This window comes from Alosa sapidissima, chromosome 15 (assembly GCF_018492685.1).
Source record: "Alosa sapidissima isolate fAloSap1 chromosome 15, fAloSap1.pri, whole genome shotgun sequence".
In the NCBI taxonomy this organism is placed as follows: domain Eukaryota; kingdom Metazoa; phylum Chordata; class Actinopteri; order Clupeiformes; family Clupeidae; genus Alosa; species Alosa sapidissima.
In genome coordinates this window covers 1725259-1748911 of record NC_055971.1, presented here as the reverse complement: position 1 = coordinate 1748911, position 23653 = coordinate 1725259, and positions in this window count along the sequence as shown.

The following is a 23653-nucleotide window of genomic DNA, read 5'->3' as shown; positions in this document are numbered from 1 at the left end:
CACCAGTTATTTCAACATGAGAATATTAAGTTTCCTAGTTTCCCACCAGTTATTTCCATGTGAGGATATGCAGTTTCCCGTCAGTTATTTCCACATGAGGATATGCAGTTTCCCAGTTTCCCACCAGTTATTTCCACATGAGGATATGCAGTTTCCTACCAGTTATTTCCACATGAGGATATTAAGTTTCCCAGTTTCCCACCAGTTATTTCCACATGAGCATATGCAGTTTCCTTCCAGTTATTTCCACATGAGGATATTAAGTTTCCCAGTTTGCCACCAGTTATTTTCACATGAGGATATGCAGTTTCCTTCCAGTTATTTCCACATGAGGATATTAAGTTTCCCAGTTTCCCACCAGTTATTTCAACGTGAGGATATGCAGTTTCCCAGTTTCCCACCAGTTATTTCCATGTGAGGATATGCAGTTTCCCGCCAGTTATTTCCACATGAGGATATGCAGTTTCCCAGTTTTCCACCAGTTATTTCAACATGAGGATATTAAGTTTCCCACCTGTTATTTCAACATGAGGATATTAAGTTTCCCATTTTCCCACCTGTTATTTCCACGTGAGGATATTAATTTTCCCAGTTTCCCACCAGTTATTTCCACATGAGGATATGCAGTTTCCTACCAGTTATTTCCACGTGAGGATATGCAGTTTCCCGCCAGTTATTTCCACATGAGGATATTAAGTTTCCAAGTTTCCCACCAGTTATTTCAACATGAGGATATTAAGTTTCCCAGTTTCCCACCAGTTATTTCCACGTGAGGATATGCAGTTTCCTACCAGTTATTTCCACATGAGGATATGCAGTTTCCCAGTTTCCCACCAGTTATTTCCACATGAGGATATGCAGTTTTCTACCAGTTATTTCCACATGAGGATATTAAGTTTCCCAGTTTCCCACCAGGTATTTCCACATGAGGATATTAAGTTTCCCAGTTTCCCACCAGTTATATCAACATAAGGATATTAAGTTTTCAAGTTTCCCACCAGTTATTTCCACGTGAGGATATGCAGTTTCCTACTAGTTATTTCCACATGAGGATATTAAGTTTCCCAGTTTCCCACCAGTTATTTCCACGTGAGGATATGCAGTTTCCTACCAATTATTTCAACATGAGGATATGCAGTTTCCCAGTTTCCCACCATTTATTTCCACATGAGGATATGCAGTTTCCTACCAGTTATTTCCACATGAGGATATTAAGTTTCCCAGTTTCCCACCAGTTATTTCCACATGAGGATATGCAGTTTCCCAGTTTCCCACCAGTTATTTCCACATGAGGATATGCAGTTTCCTACCAGTTATTTCCACATGAGGATATTAAGTTTCCCAGTTTCCCACCAGTTATTTCCACATGAGGATATTAAGTTTCCCAGTTTCCCACCAGTTATTTCAACATGAGGATATTAAGTTTTCAAGTTTCCCACCAGTTATTTCCACGTGAGGATATGCAGTTTCCTACCAGTTATTTCCACATGAGGATATTAAGTTTCCCAGTTTCCCACCAGTTATTTCCACATGAGGATATGCAGTTTCCTACCAATTATTTCAACATGAGGATATGCAGTTTCCCAGTTTCCCACCATTTATTTCCACATGAGGATATGCAGTTTCCTACCAGTTATTTCCACATGAGGATATTAAGTTTCCCAGTTTCCCACCAGTTATTTCCACATGAGGATATGCAGTTTCCCAGTTTCCCACCAGTTATTTCCACATGAGGATATGCAGTTTCCCAGTTATTTCCACATGAGGATATGCAGTTTCCTACCAGTTATTTCCACATGAGGATATTAAGTTTCCCAGTTTCCCACCAGTTATTTCCACATGAGGATATTAAGTTTCCCAGTTTCCCACCAGTTATTTCAACATGAGGATATTAAGTTTTCAAGTTTCCCACCAGTTATTTCCACGTGAGGATATGCAGTTTCCTACCAGTTATTTCCACATGAGGATATTTAGTTTCCCAGTTTCCCACCAGTTATTTCCACATGAGGATATGCAGTTTCCCAGTTTCCCACCAGTTATTACCACATGAGGATATGCAGTTTCCCAGTTATTTCCACATGAGGATATGCAGTTTCCTACCAGTTATTTCCACATGAGGATATTAAGTTTCCCAGTTTCCCACCAGTTATTTCAACATGAGAATATTAAGTTTCCTAGTTTCCCACCAGTTATTTCCATGTGAGGATATGCAGTTTCCCGCCAGTTATTTCCACATGAGGATATGCAGTTTCCCAGTTTCCCACCAGTTATTTCCACATGAGGATATGCAGTTTCCTACCAGTTATTTCCACATGAGGATATTAAGTTTCCCAGTTTCCCACCAGTTATTTCCACGTGAGGATATGCAGTTTCCCAGTTTTCCACCAGTTATTTCAACATGAGGATATTAAGTTTCCCACCAGTCATTTCAACATGAGGATATTAAGTTTCCCATTTTCCCACCAGTTATTCCCACGTGAGGATATGCAGTTTCCTACCAGTTATTTCCACATGAGGATATGCAGTTTCCCAGTTTCCCACCAGTTATTTCCACATGAGGATATGCAGTTTCCCAGTTTCCCACCAGTTATTTCCACATGAGGATATGCAGTTTCCCAGTTTCCCACCAGTTATTTCCACGTGAGGATATGCAGTTTCCTACCAGTTATTTCCACATGAGGATATGCAGTTTCCCAGTTTCCCACCAGTTATTTCCACGTGAGGATATGCAGTTTCCTACCAGTTATTTCCACATGAGGATATGCAGTTTCCCAGTTTCCCACCAATTATTTCCACATGAGGATATGCAGTTTCCTACCAGTTATTTCCACATGAGGATATTAAGTTTCCCAGTTTCCCACCAGTTATTTCAACATGAGAATATTAAGTTTCCTAGTTTCCCACCAGTTATTTCCACATGAGGATATGCAGTTTCCCAGTTATTTCCACATGAGGATATGCAGTTTCCTACCAGTTATTTCCATATGAGGATATTAAGTTTCCCAGTTTCCCACCAGTTATTTCCACATGAGGATATTAAGTTTCCCAGTTTCCCACCAGTTATTTCAACATGAGGATATTAAGTTTTCAAGTTTCCCACCAGTTATTTCCACGTGAGGATATGCAGTTTCCTACCAGTTATTTCCACATGAGGATATTAAGTTTCCCAGTTTCCCACCAGTTATTTCCACATGAGGATATGCAGTTTCCTACCAATTATTTCAACATGAGGATATGCAGTTTCCCAGTTTCCCACCATTTATTTCCACATGAGGATATGCAGTTTCCTACCAGTTATTTCCACATGAGGATATTAAGTTTCCCAGTTTCCCACCAGTTATTTCCACATGAGGATATGCAGTTTCCCAGTTATTTCCACATGAGGATATGCAGTTTCCTACCAGTTATTTCCACATGAGGATATTAAGTTTCCCAGTTTCCCACCAGTTATTTCCACATGAGGATATTAAGTTTCCCAGTTTCCCACCAGTTATTTCAACATGAGGATATTAAGTTTTCAAGTTTCCCACCAGTTATTTCCACGTGAGGATATGCAGTTTCCTACCAGTTATTTCCACATGAGGATATTAAGTTTCCCAGTTTCCCACCAGTTATTTCCACATGAGGATATGCAGTTTCCCAGTTTCCCACCAGTTATTACCACATGAGGATATGCAGTTTCCCAGTTATTTCCACATGAGGATATGCAGTTTCCTACCAGTTATTTCCACATGAGGATATTAAGTTTCCCAGTTTCCCACCAGTTATTTCAACATGAGAATATTAAGTTTCCTAGTTTCCCACCAGTTATTTCCATGTGAGGATATGCAGTTTCCCGCCAGTTATTTCCACATGAGGATATGCAGTTTCCCAGTTTCCCACCAGTTATTTCCACATGAGGATATGCAGTTTCCTACCAGTTATTTCCACATGAGGATATTAAGTTTCCCAGTTTCCCACCAGTTATTTCCACGTGAGGATATGCAGTTTCCCAGTTTTCCACCAGTTATTTCAACATGAGGATATTAAGTTTCCCACCAGTTATTTCAACATGAGGATATTAAGTTTCCCATTTTCCCACCAGTTATTCCCACGTGAGGATATGCAGTTTCCTACCAGTTATTTCCACATGAGGATATGCAGTTTCCCAGTTTCCCACCAGTTATTTCCACATGAGGATATGCAGTTTCCCAGTTTCCCACCAGTTATTTCCACATGAGGATATGCAGTTTCCCAGTTTCCCACCAGTTATTTCCACGTGAGGATATGCAGTTTCCTACCAGTTATTTCCACATGAGGATGTGCAGTTTCCCAGTTTCCCACCAGTTATTTCCACGTGAGGATATGCAGTTTCCTACCAGTTATTTCCACATGAGGATATGCAGTTTCCCAGTTTCCCACCAATTATTTCCACATGAGGATATGCAGTTTCCTACCAGTTATTTCCACATGAGGATATTAAGTTTCCCAGTTTCCCACCAGTTATTTCAACATGAGAATATTAAGTTTCCTAGTTTCCCACCAGTTATTTCCATGTGAGGATATGCAGTTTCCCGCCAGTTATTTCCACATGAGGATATGCAGTTTCCCAGTTTCCCACCAGTTATTTCCACATGAGGATATGCAGTTTCCTACCAGTTATTTCCACATGAGGATATTAAGTTTCCCAGTTTCCCACCAGTTATTTCCACATGAGCATATGCAGTTTCCTTCCAGTTATTTCCACATGAGGATATTAAGTTTCCCAGTTTGCCACCAGTTATTTTCACATGAGGATATGCAGTTTCCTTCCAGTTATTTCCACATGAGGATATTAAGTTTCCCAGTTTCCCACCAGTTATTTCAACGTGAGGATATGCAGTTTCCCAGTTTCCCACCAGTTATTTCCATGTGAGGATATGCAGTTTCCCGCCAGTTATTTCCACATGAGGATATGCAGTTTCCCAGTTTTCCACCAGTTATTTCAACATGAGGATATTAAGTTTCCCACCTGTTATTTCAACATGAGGATATTAAGTTTCCCATTTTCCCACCAGTTATTTCCACGTGAGGATATTAATTTTCCCAGTTTCCCACCAGTTATTTCCACATGAGGATATGCAGTTTCCTACCAGTTATTTCCACGTGAGGATATGCAGTTTCCCGCCAGTTATTTCCACATGAGGATATTAAGTTTCCAAGTTTCCCACCAGTTATTTTAACATGAGGATATTAAGTTTCCCAGTTTCCCACCAGTTATTTCCACGTGAGGATATGCAGTTTCCTACCAGTTATTTCCACATGAGGATATGCAGTTTCCCAGTTTCCCACCAGTTATTTCCACATGAGGATATGCAGTTTTCTACCAGTTATTTCCACATGAGGATATTAAGTTTCCCAGTTTCCCACCAGGTATTTCCACATGAGGATATTAAGTTTCCCAGTTTCCCACCAGTTATATCAACATAAGGATATTAAGTTTTCAAGTTTCCCACCAGTTATTTCCACGTGAGGATATGCAGTTTCCTACTAGTTATTTCCACATGAGGATATGCAGTTTCCCAGTTTCCCACCAGTTATTTCCACATGAGGATATGCAGTTTCCCAGTTTCCCACCAGTTATTTCCACGTGAGGATATGCAGTTTCCTACCAGTTATTTCCACATGAGGATGTGCAGTTTCCCAGTTTCCCACCAGTTATTTCCACGTGAGGATATGCAGTTTCCTACCAGTTATTTCCACATGAGGATATGCAGTTTCCCAGTTTCCCACCAATTATTTCCACATGAGGATATGCAGTTTCCTACCAGTTATTTCCACATGAGGATATTAAGTTTCCCAGTTTCCCACCAGTTATTTCAACATGAGAATATTAAGTTTCCTAGTTTCCCACCAGTTATTTCCATGTGAGGATATGCAGTTTCCCGCCAGTTATTTCCACATGAGGATATGCAGTTTCCCAGTTTCCCACCAGTTATTTCCACATGAGGATATGCAGTTTCCTACCAGTTATTTCCACATGAGGATATTAAGTTTCCCAGTTTCCCACCAGTTATTTCCACATGAGCATATGCAGTTTCCTTCCAGTTATTTCCACATGAGGATATTAAGTTTCCCAGTTTGCCACCAGTTATTTTCACATGAGGATATGCAGTTTCCTTCCAGTTATTTCCACATGAGGATATTAAGTTTCCCAGTTTCCCACCAGTTATTTCAACGTGAGGATATGCAGTTTCCCAGTTTCCCACCAGTTATTTCCATGTGAGGATATGCAGTTTCCCGCCAGTTATTTCCACATGAGGATATGCAGTTTCCCAGTTTTCCACCAGTTATTTCAACATGAGGATATTAAGTTTCCCACCTGTTATTTCAACATGAGGATATTAAGTTTCCCATTTTCCCACCAGTTATTTCCACGTGAGGATATTAATTTTCCCAGTTTCCCACCAGTTATTTCCACATGAGGATATGCAGTTTCCTACCAGTTATTTCCACGTGAGGATATGCAGTTTCCCGCCAGTTATTTCCACATGAGGATATTAAGTTTCCAAGTTTCCCACCAGTTATTTTAACATGAGGATATTAAGTTTCCCAGTTTCCCACCAGTTATTTCCACGTGAGGATATGCAGTTTCCTACCAGTTATTTCCACATGAGGATATGCAGTTTCCCAGTTTCCCACCAGTTATTTCCACATGAGGATATGCAGTTTTCTACCAGTTATTTCCACATGAGGATATTAAGTTTCCCAGTTTCCCACCAGGTATTTCCACATGAGGATATTAAGTTTCCCAGTTTCCCACCAGTTATATCAACATAAGGATATTAAGTTTTCAAGTTTCCCACCAGTTATTTCCACGTGAGGATATGCAGTTTCCTACTAGTTATTTCCACATGAGGATATTAAGTTTCCCAGTTTCCCACCAGTTATTTCCACGTGAGGATATGCAGTTTCCTACCAATTATTTCAACATGAGGATATGCAGTTTCCCAGTTTCCCACCATTTATTTCCACATGAGGATATGCAGTTTCCTACCAGTTATTTCCACATGAGGATATTAAGTTTCCCAGTTTCCCACCAGTTATTTCCACATGAGGATATGCAGTTTCCCAGTTTCCCACCAGTTATTTCCACATGAGGATATGCAGTTTCCCAGTTATTTCCACATGAGGATATGCAGTTTCCTACCAGTTATTTCCACATGAGGATATTAAGTTTCCCAGTTTCCCACCAGTTATTTCCACATGAGGATATTAAGTTTCCCAGTTTCCCACCAGTTATTTCAACATGAGGATATTAAGTTTTCAAGTTTCCCACCAGTTATTTCCACGTGAGGATATGCAGTTTCCTACCAGTTATTTCCACATGAGGATATTAAGTTTCCCAGTTTCCCACCAGTTATTTCCACATGAGGATATGCAGTTTCCTACCAATTATTTCAACATGAGGATATGCAGTTTCCCAGTTTCCCACCATTTATTTCCACATGAGGATATGCAGTTTCCTACCAGTTATTTCCACATGAGGATATTAAGTTTCCCAGTTTCCCACCAGTTATTTCCACATGAGGATATGCAGTTTCCCAGTTTCCCACCAGTTATTTCCACATGAGGATATGCAGTTTCCCAGTTATTTCCACATGATGATATGCAGTTTCCTACCAGTTATTTCCACATGAGGATATTAAGTTTCCCAGTTTCCCACCAGTTATTTCCACATGAGGATATTAAGTTTCCCAGTTTCCCACCAGTTATTTCAACATGAGGATATTAAGTTTTCAAGTTTCCCACCAGTTATTTCCACGTGAGGATATGCAGTTTCCTACCAGTTATTTCCACATGAGGATATTAAGTTTCCCAGTTTCCCACCAGTTATTTCCACATGAGGATATGCAGTTTCCCAGTTTCCCACCAGTTATTACCACATGAGGATATGCAGTTTCCCAGTTATTTCCACATGAGGATATGCAGTTTCCTACCAGTTATTTCCACATGAGGATATTAAGTTTCCCAGTTTCCCACCAGTTATTTCCACGTGAGGATATGCAGTTTCCCAGTTTTCCACCAGTTATTTCAACATGAGGATATTAAGTTTCCCACCAGTTATTTCAACATGAGGATATTAAGTTTCCCATTTTCCCACCAGTTATTCCCACGTGAGGATATGCAGTTTCCTACCAGTTATTTCCACATGAGGATATGCAGTTTCCCAGTTTCCCACCAGTTATTTCCACATGAGGATATGCAGTTTCCCAGTTTCCCACCAGTTATTTCCACATGAGGATATGCAGTTTCCCAGTTTCCCACCAGTTATTTCCACGTGAGGATATGCAGTTTCCTACCAGTTATTTCCACATGAGGATATGCAGTTTCCCAGTTTCCCACCAGTTATTTCCACGTGAGGATATGCAGTTTCCTACCAGTTATTTCCACATGAGGATATGCAGTTTCCCAGTTTCCCACCAATTATTTCCACATGAGGATATGCAGTTTCCTACCAGTTATTTCCACATGAGGATATTAAGTTTCCCAGTTTCCCACCAGTTATTTCAACATGAGAATATTAAGTTTCCTAGTTTCCCACCAGTTATTTCCACATGAGGATATGCAGTTTCCCAGTTATTTCCACATGAGGATATGCAGTTTCCTACCAGTTATTTCCACATGAGGATATTAAGTTTCCCAGTTTCCCACCAGTTATTTCCACATGAGGATATTAAGTTTCCCAGTTTCCCACCAGTTATTTCAACATGAGGATATTAAGTTTTCAAGTTTCCCACCAGTTATTTCCACGTGAGGATATGCAGTTTCCTACCAGTTATTTCCACATGAGGATATTAAGTTTCCCAGTTTCCCACCAGTTATTTCCACATGAGGATATGCAGTTTCCTACCAATTATTTCAACATGAGGATATGCAGTTTCCCAGTTTCCCACCATTTATTTCCACATGAGGATATGCAGTTTCCTACCAGTTATTTCCACATGAGGATATTAAGTTTCCCAGTTTCCCACCAGTTATTTCCACATGAGGATATGCAGTTTCCCAGTTATTTCCACATGAGGATATGCAGTTTCCTACCAGTTATTTCCACATGAGGATATTAAGTTTCCCAGTTTCCCACCAGTTATTTCCACATGAGGATATTAAGTTTCCCAGTTTCCCACCAGTTATTTCAACATGAGGATATTAAGTTTTCAAGTTTCCCACCAGTTATTTCCACGTGAGGATATGCAGTTTCCTACCAGTTATTTCCACATGAGGATATTAAGTTTCCCAGTTTCCCACCAGTTATTTCCACATGAGGATATGCAGTTTCCCAGTTTCCCACCAGTTATTACCACATGAGGATATGCAGTTTCCCAGTTATTTCCACATGAGGATATGCAGTTTCCTACCAGTTATTTCCACATGAGGATATTAAGTTTCCCAGTTTCCCACCAGTTATTTCAACATGAGAATATTAAGTTTCCTAGTTTCCCACCAGTTATTTCCATGTGAGGATATGCAGTTTCCCGCCAGTTATTTCCACATGAGGATATGCAGTTTCCCAGTTTCCCACCAGTTATTTCCACATGAGGATATGCAGTTTCCTACCAGTTATTTCCACATGAGGATATTAAGTTTCCCAGTTTCCCACCAGTTATTTCCACGTGAGGATATGCAGTTTCCCAGTTTTCCACCAGTTATTTCAACATGAGGATATTAAGTTTCCCACCAGTTATTTCAACATGAGGATATTAAGTTTCCCATTTTCCCACCAGTTATTCCCACGTGAGGATATGCAGTTTCCTACCAGTTATTTCCACATGAGGATATGCAGTTTCCCAGTTTCCCACCAGTTATTTCCACATGAGGATATGCAGTTTCCCAGTTTCCCACCAGTTATTTCCACATGAGGATATGCAGTTTCCCAGTTTCCCACCAGTTATTTCCACGTGAGGATATGCAGTTTCCTACCAGTTATTTCCACATGAGGATGTGCAGTTTCCCAGTTTCCCACCAGTTATTTCCACGTGAGGATATGCAGTTTCCTACCAGTTATTTCCACATGAGGATATGCAGTTTCCCAGTTTCCCACCAATTATTTCCACATGAGGATATGCAGTTTCCTACCAGTTATTTCCACATGAGGATATTAAGTTTCCCAGTTTCCCACCAGTTATTTCAACATGAGAATATTAAGTTTCCTAGTTTCCCACCAGTTATTTCCATGTGAGGATATGCAGTTTCCCGCCAGTTATTTCCACATGAGGATATGCAGTTTCCCAGTTTCCCACCAGTTATTTCCACATGAGGATATGCAGTTTCCTACCAGTTATTTCCACATGAGGATATTAAGTTTCCCAGTTTCCCACCAGTTATTTCCACATGAGCATATGCAGTTTCCTTCCAGTTATTTCCACATGAGGATATTAAGTTTCCCAGTTTGCCACCAGTTATTTTCACATGAGGATATGCAGTTTCCTTCCAGTTATTTCCACATGAGGATATTAAGTTTCCCAGTTTCCCACCAGTTATTTCAACGTGAGGATATGCAGTTTCCCAGTTTCCCACCAGTTATTTCCATGTGAGGATATGCAGTTTCCCGCCAGTTATTTCCACATGAGGATATGCAGTTTCCCAGTTTTCCACCAGTTATTTCAACATGAGGATATTAAGTTTCCCACCTGTTATTTCAACATGAGGATATTAAGTTTCCCATTTTCCCACCAGTTATTTCCACGTGAGGATATTAATTTTCCCAGTTTCCCACCAGTTATTTCCACATGAGGATATGCAGTTTCCTACCAGTTATTTCCACGTGAGGATATGCAGTTTCCCGCCAGTTATTTCCACATGAGGATATTAAGTTTCCAAGTTTCCCACCAGTTATTTCAACATGAGGATATTAAGTTTCCCAGTTTCCCACCAGTTATTTCCACGTGAGGATATGCAGTTTCCTACCAGTTATTTCCACATGAGGATATGCAGTTTCCCAGTTTCCCACCAGTTATTTCCACATGAGGATATGCAGTTTTCTACCAGTTATTTCCACATGAGGATATTAAGTTTCCCAGTTTCCCACCAGGTATTTCCACATGAGGATATTAAGTTTCCCAGTTTCCCACCAGTTATATCAACATAAGGATATTAAGTTTTCAAGTTTCCCACCAGTTATTTCCACGTGAGGATATGCAGTTTCCTACTAGTTATTTCCACATGAGGATATTAAGTTTCCCAGTTTCCCACCAGTTATTTCCACGTGAGGATATGCAGTTTCCTACCAATTATTTCAACATGAGGATATGCAGTTTCCCAGTTTCCCACCATTTATTTCCACATGAGGATATGCAGTTTCCTACCAGTTATTTCCACATGAGGATATTAAGTTTCCCAGTTTCCCACCAGGTATTTCCACATGAGGATATTAAGTTTCCCAGTTTCCCACCAGTTATATCAACATAAGGATATTAAGTTTTCAAGTTTCCCACCAGTTATTTCCACGTGAGGATATGCAGTTTCCTACTAGTTATTTCCACATGAGGATATTAAGTTTCCCAGTTTCCCACCAGTTATTTCCACGTGAGGATATGCAGTTTCCTACCAATTATTTCAACATGAGGATATGCAGTTTCCCAGTTTCCCACCATTTATTTCCACATGAGGATATGCAGTTTCCTACCAGTTATTTCCACATGAGGATATTAAGTTTCCCAGTTTCCCACCAGTTATTTCCACATGAGGATATGCAGTTTCCCAGTTTCCCACCAGTTATTTCCACATGAGGATATGCAGTTTCCCAGTTATTTCCACATGAGAATATGCAGTTTCCTACCAGTTATTTCCACATGAGGATATTAAGTTTCCCAGTTTCCCACCAGTTATTTCCACATGAGGATATTAAGTTTCCCAGTTTCCCACCAGTTATTTCAACATGAGGATATTAAGTTTCCAAGTGTCCCACCAGTTATTTCCACATGAGGATATGCAGTTTCCTTCCAGTTATTTCCACATGAGGATATGCAGTTTCCTACCAGTTATTTCCACATGAGGATATTAAGTTTCCCAGTTTCCCACCAGTTATTTCCACATGAGGATATTAAGTTTCCCAGTTTCCCACCAGTTATTTCAACATGAGGATATTAAGTTTCCAAGTTTCCAACCAGTTATTTCCACATGAGGATATGCAGTTTCCCGCCAGTTATTTCCACATGAGGATATGCAGTTTCCCAGTTTCCCACCTGTTATTTCAACATGAGGATATTAAGTTTCCCATTTTCCCACCAGTTATTTCCACGTGAGGATATTCATTTTCCCAGTTTCCCACCAGTTATTTCAAAATGAGGATATGCAGTTTCCTACCAGTTATTTCCACGTGAGGATATGCAGTTTCCCGCCAGTTATTTCCACATGAGGATATTAAGTTTCCAAGTTTCCCACCAATTATTCCAACATGAGGATATTAAGTTTCCCAGTTTCCCACCAGTTATTTCCACGTGAGGATATGCAGTTTCCTACCAGTTATTTCCACATGAGGATATGCAGTTTCCCAGTTTCCCACCAGTTATTTCCATGTGAGGATATGCAGTTTCCTACCAGTTATTTCCACATGAGGATATGCAGTTTCCCAGTTTCCCACCAGTTATTTCCACATGAGGATATGCAGTTTCCTACCAATTATTTCCACATGAGGATATTAAGTTTCCCAGTTTCCCACCAGTTATTTCCACATGAGGATATTAAGTTTCCCTCCAGTTATTTCAACATGAGGATATTAAGTTTCCCATTTTCCCACCAGTTATTTCCACGTGAGGATATTCATTTTCCCAGTTTCCCACCAGTTATTTCCACATGAGGATATGCAGTTTCCTACCAGTTATTTCCACGTGAGGATATGCAGTTTCCCGCCAGTAATTTCCACATGAGGATATTAAGTTCCCAAGTTTCCCACCAGTTATTTCAACATGAGGATATTAAGTTTCCCAGTTTCCCACCAGTTATTTCCACGTGAGGATATGCAATTTCCTACCAGTTATTTCCACATGAGGATATGCAGTTTCCCAGTTTCCCACCAGTTATTTCCACATGAGGATATGCAGTTTCCTACCAGTTATTTCCACATGAGGATATTAAGTTTCCCAGTTTCCCACCAGTTATTTCCACATGAGGATATTAAGTTTCCCTCCAGTTATTTCAACATGAGGATATTAAGTTTCTCATTTTCCCACCAGTTATTTCCACGTGAGGATATTCATTTTCCCAGTTTCCCACCAGTTATTTCCAAATGAGGATATGCAGTTTCCTACCAGTTATTTCCATGTGAGGATATGCAGTTTCCTACCAGTAATTTCCACATGAGGATATTAAGTTTCCCAGTTTCCCACCAGTTATTTCCACATGAGGATATGCATTTTCCCGCCAGTAATTTCCACATGAGGATATTAAGTTCCCAAGTTTCCCACCAGTTATTTCAACATGAGGATATTAAGTTTCCCAGTTTCCCACCAGTTATTTCCACGTGAGGATATGCAGTTTCCTACCAGTTATTTCCACATGAGGATATACAGTTTCCCAGTTTTCCACCAGTTATTTCAACATGAGGATATTAAGTTTCCCACCAGTTATTTCATATGAGGATATGCAGTTTCCCAGTTTCCCACGAGTTATTTCCACATGAGGATATGCAGTTTCCTACCAGTTATTTCCACATCAGGATATTAAGTTTCCCAGTTTCCCACCAGTTATTTCCACATGAGGATATGCAGTTTCCCACCAGTTATTTCTAAATGAGGATATTCAGTTTCCCAGTTTCCCACCAGTTATTTCCACATGAGGATATGCAGTTTCCCAGTTATTTCCACATCAGGATATGCAGTTTCCTACCAGTTATTTCCACATGAGGATATTAAGTTTCCCAGTTTCCCAACAGTTATTTCCACATGAGGATATTAAGTTTCCCAGTTTCCCACCAGTTATTTCAACATGAGGATATTAAGTTTCCAAGTTTCCCACCAGTTATTTCAACATGAGGATATGCAGTTTCCTTCCAGTTATTTTCACATGAGGATATTAAGTTTCCCAGTTTCCCACCAGTTATTTCAACATGAGGATATTAAGTTTCCCAGTTTCCCACCAGTTATTTCCATGTGAGGATATGCAGTTTCCTACCAGTTATTTCCACATGAGGATATGCAGTTTCCCAGTTTCCCACTAGTTATTTCCACATGAGGATATGCAGTTTCCCAGTTTCCCACCAGTTATTTCCACATGAGGATATGCAGTTTCCTACCAGTAATTTCCACATGAGGATATTAAGTTTCCCAGTTTCCCACCAGTTATTTCCACATGAGGATATGCATTTTCCCGCCAGTAATTTCCACATGAGGATATTAAGTTCCCAAGTTTCCCACCAGTTATTTCCACATGAGGATATGCAGTTTCCCAGTTTCCCACCAGTTATTTCCACATGAGGATATGCAGTTTCCTACCAGTAATTTCCACATGAGGATATTAAGTTTCCCAGTTTCCCACCAGTTATTTCCACATGAGGATATGCATTTTCCCGCCAGTAATTTCCACATGAGGATATTAAGTTCCCAAGTTTCCCACCAGTTATTTCAACATGAGGATATTAAGTTTCCCAGTTTCCCACCAGTTATTTCCACGTGAGGATATGCAGTTTCCTACCAGTTATTTCCACATGAGGATATACAGTTTCCCAGTTTTCCACCAGTTATTTCAACATGAGGATATTAAGTTTCCCACCAGTTATTTCACATGAGGATATGCAGTTTCCCAGTTTCCCACGAGTTATTTCCACATGAGGATATGCAGTTTCCTTCCAGTTATTTTCACATGAGGATATACAGTTTCCCAGTTTTCCACCAGTTATTTCAACATGAGGATATTAAGTTTCCCACCAGTTATTTCACATGAGGATATGCAGTTTCCCAGTTTCCCACGAGTTATTTCCACATGAGGATATGCAGTTTCCTACCAGTTATTTCCACATCAGGATATTAAGTTTCCCAGTTTCCCACCAGTTATTTCCACATGAGGATATGCAGTTTCCCACCAGTTATTTCTAAATGAGGATATTAAGTTTCCAAGTTTCCCACCAGTTATTTCAACATGAGGATATGCAGTTTCCTTCCAGTTATTTTCACATGAGGATATTAAGTTTCCCAGTTTCCCACCAGTTATTTCAACATGAGGATATTAAGTTTCCCAGTTTCCCACCAGTTATTTCCATGTGAGGATATGCAGTTTCCTACCAGTTATTTCCACATGAGGATATGCAGTTTCCCAGTTTCCCACTAGTTATTTCCACATGAGGATATGCAGTTTCCCAGTTTACCACCAGTTATTTCCACATGAGGATATGCAGTTTCCTACCAGTAATTTCCACATGAGGATATTAAGTTTCCCAGTTTCCCACCAGTTATTTCCACATGAGGATATGCATTTTCCCGCCAGTAATTTCCACATGAGGATATTAAGTTTCCCAGTTTCCCACCAGTTATTTCCACATGAGGATATGCATTTTCCCGCCAGTAATTTCCACATGAGGATATTAAGTTCCCAAGTTTCCCACCAGTTATTTCAACATGAGGATATTAAGTTTCCCAGTTTCCCACCAGTTATTTCCACGTGAGGATATGCAGTTTCCTACCAGTTATTTCCACATGAGGATATACAGTTTCCCTGTTTTCCACCAGTTATTTCAACATGAGGATATTAAGTTTCCCACCAGTTATTTCACATGAGGATATGCAGTTTCCCAGTTTCCCACGAGTTATTTCCACATGAGGATATGCAGTTTCCTACCAATTATTTCCACATCAGGATATTAAGTTTCCCAGTTTCCCACCAGTTATTTCCACATGAGGATATGCAGTTTCCCACCAGTTATTTCTAAATGAGGATATTCAGTTTCCCAGTTTCCCACCAGTTATTTCCACATGAGGATATGCAGTTTCCCAGTTATTTCCACATCAGGATATGCAGTTTCCTACCAGTTAATTCCACATGAGGATATTAAGTTTCCCAGTTTCCCAACAGTTATTTCCACATGAGGATATTAAGTTTCCCAGTTTCCCACCAGTTATTTCAACATGAGGATATTAAGTTTCCAAGTTTCCCACCAGTTATTTCAACATGAGGACATGCAGTTTCCTTCCAGTTATTTTCACATGAGGATATTAAGTTTCCCAGTTTCCCACCAGTTATTTCAACATGAGGATATTAAGTTTCCCAGTTTCCCACCAGTTATTTCCATGTGAGGATATGCAGTTTCCTACCAGTTATTTCCACATGAGGATATGCAGTTTCCCAGTTTCCCACTAGTTATTTCCACATGAGGATATGCAGTTTCCCAGTTTCCCACCAGTTATTTCCACATGAGGATATGCAGTTTCCTACCAGTAATTTCCACATGAGGATATTAAGTTTCCCAGTTTCCCACCAGTTATTTCCACATGAGGATAGTAAGTTTCCCAGTTTCCCACCAGTTATTTCCACGTGAGGATATGCAGTTTCCTACCAGTTATTTCAACATGAGGCTATACAGTTTCCCAGTTTCCCACCAGTTATTTCCACATGAGGATATGCAGTTTCCTACCAGTTATTTCCACATGAGGATATGCAGTTTCCCAGTTTCCCACCAGTTATTTCCACATGAGGATATGCAGTTTCCCAGTTATGTCCACATGAGGATATGCAGTTTCCTACCAGTTATTTCCACATGAGGATGTTAAGTTTCCCAGTTTCCCACCAGGTATTTCCACATGAGGATATTAACCCTTTAGGCGCCAGAGGTTTTTTTCCGAAACGATCAATTTTGACATCTTCATTTCAAAAGGCTATATCTTAAAAGTGATAAGAGATAGAGACTTTCTGTAAATTAGAGAAATATTAAGGATGACCCAAAGTGTATGTAGAGATTAAATGTTTATATCTAATTTGCATATTATGACGTCATATGGTGGCGGCCATCTTGGATTATAGAATTTTCATGAAAAGTTGCATGTTTGGATGATAAATGCACCACTTCTTTCCCCCCAAAATGTCCCTCACCTTCTGAATGCTATATTGCACAATACTGAATGCTCAGGTAAATAGTAAGTAGTGAACAAACTGTGTAAATCATTACTAATAAATGGCAGAAACAAACCAAATGCATGTAGCGGTAGACTGGCCTTTTGCTGTAGAGATTTTCCATTTACTACATACAGTAGGCACTCTGATTCCATGTATGGGGCACATATATATTATTCAGATGACACACAAACACAAGTAGACAAGACCTGTTTAGTTCAAAAGCTCATTTGCCACGGCAAGGCACAGATCAGGAGTGAGATGACGAGACAAGACAAGAGACAATGTTAGTATTTTTTTTTTGTTTATGTTTTTTTGTTTTTTTTCTTAGCTGACAAAGACACACACATCACAAGGACATGAACACACAAAAAGGAACACATAGTGTACTGTATGTCCTAAATTATCAGGGAAGTAGATAGCAAATCAACAGTGTAAATCATTACTAAATGGCTGACTTTTTTTTTTTTATGTAGCAGGCCTTTTGCTGTAGAGATAATGACTCCCTATCCCTATCCATACAGGGCAGGCATTCCCATCATCTTGTGATAGACTATGCATGACCTAATGTGTGTGTGTGGGAGAGGGAGAGAGCGTGTCACCACCTCCACCATGCGAGCAGCATGGCCAGATCTGCCTCGCGCGCGCCGAGTGGAGAGAATTTGCGCAGCTCGGACTAGGCCTACTGTCATTCTCATTGCGACTCCCCACACTGCCACTACGTTCCCCCCTAACTGTCCTATGAGCACTTCGACCTCGTCTAACATACCCAGTGGCATTAGACAAAGGCTCCACCACGTTACTGTCGCCGCGATTGTGGAGAGGCACACGTTCAGAAGACAGAAGCTAGCGCTATGGATATTAGGCTACCTCCAGCCTCGTTCGCCACACCACTAACACCCTGCTAACTTCCCGATGAACACTCCGAACCTGTGAAACATTATTCCCACCAGTGACATTGGGCAAACGATTCAACGTTTGTGCTTGGTGTAAGCTAAACTATGGAGTAAACTCTCACTTTGTCCAGCTGCATCATTGCAAGGCAGGGACGCATCTGAAGCCTCACTAAACGAATCACCGTCATTTTCTGAAGGCAGATATTCCCCTTCAGAATCAGGGTCCGCGAATAGAAGACCCAACACTTCATTTCAGGTAAACTTTTTTGATGCCATTAGACGATAATCTAATGCAAATACTCGCTGACGTTGACAATATCGCTCTGACAAAGTGGCTCACACGCACACTAGCTCCGGTATTTCATACACTGATTCAATGAGCTGTAGCTAGAAAGTTTTGTTTAAAGCGTGTCCTTTTTTCGACTCGGGGATGACGTATGACATGTCTGCCATCTAGTGGAGTGGAAGTCGAACGAAATATGACACCCTATTTGACTAAATCGGCCGTTTTATTCAGTACCGCATCTTGTCGACTATACTCGCCTGTGGCGCCTAGAGGGTTAAGTTTCCCAGTTTCCCACCAGTTATTTCAACATGAGGATATTAAGTTTTCAAGTTTCCCACCAGTTATTTCCACGTGAGGATATGCAGTTTCCTACCAGTTATTTCCACATGAGGATATTAAGTTTCCCAGTTTCCCACCATATATTTCAACATGAGAATATTAAGTTTCCTAGTTTCCCACCAGTTATTTCCATGTGAGGATATGCAGTTTCCCGTCAGTTATTTCCACATGAGGATATGCAGTTTCCTACCAGTTATTTCCACATGAGGATATTAGGTTTCCCAGTTTCTCACCAGTTATTTCCACGTGAGGATATGCAGTTTCCCAGTTTTCCACCAGTTATTTCAACATGAGGATATTAAGTTTCCCACCAGTTATTTCAACATGAGGATATTAAGTTTCCCAGTTTCCCACCAGTTATTTCCACGTGAGGATATGCAGTTTCCTACCAGTTGTTTCCACATGAGGATATGCAGTTTCCCAGTTTCCCACCAGTTATTTCCACGTGAGGATATGCAGTTTCCTACCAGTTATTTCCACATGAGGATATTAAGTTTCCCAGTTTCCCACCATTTATTTCAACATGAGAATATTAAGTTTCCTAGTATCCCAACAGTTATTTCCATATGAGGATATGCAGTTTCCCACCAGTTATTTCCACATGAGCATATGCAGTTTCCTTCCAGTTATTTCCACATGAGGATATTAAGTTTCCCAGATTGCCACCAGTTATTTCCACATGAGGACATGCAGTTTCCATCCAGTTATTTCCACATGAGGATATTAAGTTTCCCAGTTTCCCACCAGTTATTTCAACATGAGGATATGCAGTTTCCCAGTTTCCCACCAGTTATTTCCATGTGAGGATATGCAGTTTCCCGCCAGTTATTTCCACATGAGGATATGCAGTTTCCCAGTTTTCCACCAGTTATTTCAACATGAGGATATTAAGTTTCCCACCTGTTATTTCAACATGAGGATATTAAGTTTCCCATTTTCCCACCAGTTATTTCCACGTGAGGATATTCATTTTCCCAGTTTCCCACCAGTTATTTCCACATGAGGATATGCAGTTTCCTACCAGTTATTTCCACGTGAGGATATGCAGTTTCCCGCCAGTTATTTCCACATGAGGATATGCAGTTTCCCAGTTTCCCACCAGTTATTTCCACATGAGGATATGCAGTTTCCTACCAGTTTTTTCCACATGAGGATATTAAGTTTCCAAGTTTCCCACCAGTTATTTCCACCTGAGGATATTAAGTTTCCCAGTTTCCCTCCAGTTATTTCAACATGAGGATATTAAGTTTCCCATTTCCCACCAGTTATTTCCATGTGAGGATGTGCATTTTCCCAGTTTCCCACCAGTTATTTCCACATGAGGATATGCAGTGTCCTACCAGTTATTTCCACGTGAGGATATGCAGTTTCCCGCCAGTAATTTCCACATGAGGATATTAAGTTTCCCAGTTTCCCACCAGTTATTTCCACGTGAGGATATGCAGTTTCCTACCAGTTATTTCCACATGAGGATATACAGTTTCCCAGTTTTCCACCAGTTATTTCCACATGAGGATATGCAATTTCCCACCAGTTATTTCTAAATGAGGATTTTAAGTTTCCCAGTTTCCCACCAGATATTTCCATATGAGGATATGCAGTTTCCCACCAGTTATTTCCACATGAGGATATTCAGTTTCCCAGTTTCCCACCAGTTATTTCCACATGAGGATATGCAGTTTCCTACCAGTTATTTCCACATGAGGATATTAAGTTTCCCAGTTTACCACCAGTTATTTCCACATGAGGATATTAAGTTTCCCAGTTTCCCACCAGTTATTTCAACATGAGGATATTAAGTTTCCATGTTTCCCACCAGTTATTTCCACATGAGGATATGCAGTTTCCTTCCAGTTATTTTCACATGAGGATATTAAGTTTCCCAGTTTCCCACCAGTTATTTCAACATGAGAATATTAAGTTTCCTAGTTTCCCACCAGTTATTTCCATGTGAGGATATGCAGTTTCACGCCAGTTATTTCCACATGAGGATATGCAGTTTCCCAGTTTCCCACCAGTTATTTCCACATGAGGATATGCAGTTTTCTACCAGTTATTTCCACATGAGGATATTAAGTTTCCCAGTTTCCCACCAGTTATTTCCACGTGAGAATATGCAGTTTCCCAGTTTTCCACCAGTTATTTCCACATGAGGATATTAAGTTTCCCAGTTTCCCACCAGTTATTTCCACGTGAGGATATGCAGTTTCCTACCAGTTATTTCCACATGAGGATATGCAGATTCCCAGTTTCCCACCAGTTATTTTCACGTGAGGATATGCAGTTTCCTACCAGTTATTTACACATGAGGATATTAAGTTTCCCAGTTTCCCACCATTTATTTCAATATGAGAATATTAAGTTTCCTAGTATCCCACCAGTTATTTCCATGTGAGGATATGCAGTTTCCCAGTTTCCCACCAGTTATTTCCACATGAGCATATGCAGTTTCCTTCCCGTTATTTCCACATGAGGATATTAAGTTTCCCAGTTTGCCACCAGTTATTTCCACATGAGGATATGCAGTTTCCTTCCAGTTATTTCCACATGAGGATATTAAGTTTCCCAGTTTCCCACCAGTTATTTCAACATGAGGATATGCAGTTTCCCAGTTTCCCACCAGTTATTTCCATGTGAGGATATGCAGTTTCCCGCCAGTTAATTCCACATGAGGATATGCAGTTTCCCAGTTTTCCACCAGTTATTTCAACATGAGGATATTAAGTTTCCCACCTGTTATTTCAACATGAGGATATTAAGTTTCCCATTTTCCCACCAGTTATTTCCACGTGAGGATATTCATTTTCCCAGTTTCCCACCAGTTATTTCCACATGAGGATATGCAGTTTCCTACCAGTTATTTCCACGTGAGGATATGCAGTTTCCCGCCAGTTATTTCCACATGAGGATATTAAGTTTCCAAGTTTCCCACCAGTTATTTCAACATGAGGATATTAAGTTTCCCAGTTTCCCACCAGTTATTTCCACGTGAGGATATGCAGTTTCCTACCAGTTATTTCCACATGAGGATATGCAGTTTCCCAGTTTCCCACCAGTTATTTCCACGTGAGGATATGCAGTTTCCTACCAGTTATTTCCACATGAGGATATGCAGTTTCCCAGTTTCCCACCAGTTATTTCCACGTGAGGATATGCAGTTTCCTACCAGTTATTTCCACATGAGGATATGCAGTGTCCCAGTTTCCCACCAGTTATTTCCACATGAGGATATGCAGTTTCCTACCAGTTTTTTCCACATGAGGATATTAAGTTTCCCAGTTTCCCACCAGTTATTTCCACATGAGGATATTAAGTTTCCCAGTTTCCCTCCAGTTATTTCAACATGAGGATATTAAGTTTCCCATTTCCCACCAGTTATTTCCACGTGAGGATGTTCATTTTCCCAGTTTCCCACCAGTTATTTCCACGTGAGGATATGCAGTTTCCCGCCAGTAATTTCCACATGAGGATATTAAGTTTCCAAGTTTCCCACCGGTTATTTCAACATGAGGATATTAAGTTTCCCAGTTTCCCACCAGTTATTTCCACGTGAGGATATGCAGTTTCCTACCAGTTATTTCCACATGAGGATATACAGTTTCCCAGTTTTCCACCAGTTATTTCCACATGAGGATATGCAATTTCCCACCAGTTATTTCTAAATGAGGATTTTAAGTTTCCCAGTTCCCACCAGATATTTCCATATGAGGATATGCAGTTTCCCGCCAGTTATTTCCACATGAGGATATGCAGTTTCCCAGTTTCCCACCAGTTATTTCCACATGAGGATATGCAGTTTCCTACCAGTTATTTCCACATGAGGATATTAAGTTTCCCAGTTTCCCACCAGTTATTTCCACGTGAGGATATGCAATTTCTTACCAGTTATTTCCATATGAGGATATGCAGTTTCCCAGTTTCCCGCCAGTTATTTCCACATGAGGATATGCAGTTTCCCAGTTTCCCACCAGTTATTTCCACATGAGGATATGAAGTTTCCTACCAGTTATTTCCACATGAGGATATTAAGTTTCCCAGTTTCCCACCAGTTATTTCCACATGAGGATATGCAGTTTCCCAGTTTCCCACCAGTTATTTCCACGTGAGGATATGCAGTTTCCTACCAGTTATTTCCACATGAGGATATTAAGTTTCCCAGTTTCACACCAGTTATTTCAACATGAGGATATTAACCCTTTAGGCGCCAGAGGTTTTTTTCCGAAACTATCAATTTTGACATCTTCATTTCAAAAGGCTATATCTTAAAAGTGATAAGAGATAGAGACTTTCTGTAAATTAGAGAAATATTAAGGATGACCCAAAGTTTATGTAGAGATTAAATGTTTATATCTATTTTGCATATTATGACGTCATATGGTGGCGGCCATCTTGGATTATAGAATTTTCATGAAAAGTCGCATGTTTGAATGATAAAATGCACCACTTCTTTCCCCCCAAAATGTCCCTCACCTTCTGTATGCTATATTGCACAATACTGAATGCTCAGGTAAATAGTAAGTAGTGAACAAACTGTGTAAATCATTACTAATAAATGGCAGAAACAAACGAAATGCATGTAGCGGTAGACTGGCCTTTTGCTGTAGAGATTTTCCATTTACTACATACAGTAGGCACTCTGATTCCATGTATGGGGCACATATATATTATTCAGATGACACACAAACACAAGTAGACAAGACCTGTTTAGTTCAAAAGCTCATTTGCCACGGCAAGGCACAGATCAGGAGTGAGATGACGAGACAAGACAAGAGACAATGTTAGTATTTTTTTTCTTTTTGTTGTTTTTGTTGATGTTTTTTTTTTTTTTCTTAGCTGACAAAGACACACACATCACAAGGACATGAACACACAAAAAGGAACACATAGTGTACTGTATGTCCTAAATGATCAGGGAAGTAGATAGCAAATCAACAGTGTAAATCATTACTAAATGGCTGACATTTTTTTCTATGTAGCAGGCCTTTTGCTGTAGAGATAATGACTCCCTATCCCTATCCATACAGGGCCAGCATTCCCATCATCTTGTGATAGACTATGCATGACCTAATGTGTG